The sequence below is a fragment of the Clupea harengus genome, chromosome 16 (genome assembly GCF_900700415.2).
Source record: "Clupea harengus chromosome 16, Ch_v2.0.2, whole genome shotgun sequence".
Taxonomy (NCBI): Eukaryota; Metazoa; Chordata; class Actinopteri; order Clupeiformes; family Clupeidae; genus Clupea; species Clupea harengus.
The window spans coordinates 27,143,198-27,145,697 of NC_045167.1; the positions used below are offsets into that span (position 1 = coordinate 27,143,198).

Below are 2,500 nucleotides of genomic sequence, written 5' to 3' on the forward strand. Positions count from 1 at the left end.
AGTAATTGACAATAAAGCTACTTTGACTTTGACACACGTCTTTAGTGGAAACACTTTCTTTTCACACGTCTGAGGCCACAGCCACAGAATATACAGAGGTGTGAGTGTGTGTGTGTGTGTGTGTGTGTGTGTGTGTGTGTGTGTGTGTGTGTGTGTGTGTGTGTGTAATGAGGGTGTGTGTGTGTGAGTGTGTGTGTGTGTGTGTGTATGCATATGTGTTTATGTGTGTGTGTATGTATATGTGTTTATGTTTGTGTTTATGTGTGTGTGTGTGTGTGTGTGTGTGTGTGTGTGTGTGTAATGAGGGTGTGTGTGTGTGTGTGTGTTTATGTATATGTGTTTATGTGTGTGTGTGTGTGTGTGTGTGTGTGTGTGTGTGTGTGTGTGTGTGTGTGTGTGGGTAGTGTGGCTCCATGCCGTGTTCTGAGAATTGTAGGTACACTGGAATTCGTCCATTGTGGTTGACTTTAATCAGTAACTTGTCTATGGGTTCCCCCAAAACTACGTCAGGTTTTACCTGTCATAAAAATGTAACCGGATGCATTTCTTAACCACGCCCACCTGAGCGTGGATAATAGCCGCATCTCCCCAGATGTGACTCTCTCTCTGTCGGCGCCCACCTGGCTAGGACCCCTCTCTCTCCCTCCGGGCATCGTCCGCGAGGAGCAAGCCTCTTGGACCTCCAACACCGCGTGAGCACACCGTCACACGGTGAAGAACTACTCTCTTTGTTCTCACGTCTTACGGCCGACACACGCCTAAGATCTCTCAGTCAACGAACTGCTCAGTGAGACGCAGTAAGTGTTAGCGAAAGCAGCTAACAACAGACCTGCTAGCTAACTCCACACAACGGGAACAAAAGGCAGACTGCAACGTTCTGAGCGATCAAATCCTCCGATCTAAACTGCAGGGACACAGACATCACAGCAAGGACAACTTTCTCCATTTACGGACGGCATCATCGCTTCTCTGCCTTATCCACGTCGGACCAGCCCAACACTTTTCCCAAAGGACTGGTAACTCTGACATTAACTGGGCATTTAGCTATCCTAGCTATTCACAACCTGGCTAAGCATAAGACTGTTTACATGCCATTGTTCATGTGTTTCATATGTTTTGTTTATTGAACGTAACTGTTTATATATATGCTCATTGTTAGCTGGTAGTTGGCTTCGCCACACCATCTAAGGGTTATCGTTAGGATTGCTTCTCAGACACATCGGGTCTTGCATGCATCACTAACCATTTCCCTCTTTCCTAACATGGCACCTTAATCGCGCACGATTACACATACATTGGCCTTCACATAGCCTCACACGCGAAGAGAATACTCGAACTTCGCGCTGCATATAGGCTCGTCCTTGTTCACATCACATGTATGTTCGCGTACGTGCACACACATGCACGCGGAACTACGGTGATCAGACAAAGGAACACACACACACATTCTTTCTGGCGCGCTCCTAACAGCGCAACCCCGAGCTCACAAGCTCACACACACACTCCCTCTCGATTACACATACACCTATTCCTTCAATTCATTGGTTAGTTACATTTAGCTAGATTACATATTGTGTGTTATTTTCTTATCATTGTGTAAATAAATACTTTGATTTATATACGCTGGTTTATTTAATGTTACACAAGAATGGACGTTGCCAACCTCTTCTATTCAGAATTCTAATGACCTTCAACCATACTATTAGTAAGGTAACTTTGGTTGTAGTTATTAATTTAATTATTAATCGGAGTTCCAAATTGATAGTATAATATATTTTATGAGACTGATATATTTAACGAGACTGATTTGTGGATTATCATTATTTTGACCACGTGGAGGACACTACACTTTGTGTGGCGCCCCCTAGGTGTTCAACTTAATTGATCTGCCTTTGTGTTGAATGGTTGATGCCTGTCCAATCGGGTGAGACTACCAACATATTGTTGCTGTTGCAAGGACAGCACCAGTGTGTCTTGGTGGCCCTCGCAAAGACGGTATCACAATTTACACACAATTGCACCCACATTCACCCGGCTCCTGCTCACAGGGTAAGTTACCTACATAGTCTGGTACTCCCATGTGAGGCTGGTACCAATTTCACCTACAGAATCTTAGCAGACGGTATTAATAACCCACCTCCATGCTGGTGTGTGTGTGTGTGTGCGTGTATGTGTGTGTGTGTGTGTATGTATGTCTATGTGTGTGTGAAGGCGCGTAGGTAAGTTTTTGTGTATGTATGTGTACGTGTACGTATGTATGTGTGTGTCTATATATGAGTGTGTTTGTGTGTGTGTGTGTGAGTGTCTGTGTGTGTGTGTGTGTGTGTGATGCTCGGCAAGCAGCACATGTGGCTCCAATCTGCTAATGAAGTTGAACCCTTATTACACACGCACACGCACACACACACACACACCCTCATTACACACGCACACACACACACACACACACACACACACACACACACCCTCATTACAGAAGAGGAAGCAGAGAAGACAGGAT

At 45.0% G+C, this 2,500-nt stretch overlaps 1 protein-coding gene across 3 annotated transcripts in view; it reads right to left on the reverse strand.

Annotated features, from left to right (window-relative positions):
• The window catches only part of ptpn12 (protein tyrosine phosphatase non-receptor type 12), a 34,456-nt gene that overhangs the window by 13,446 nt on the left and 18,510 nt on the right, over positions 1–2,500 (reverse strand). The gene's annotated exons all lie outside the window — the stretch shown is intronic.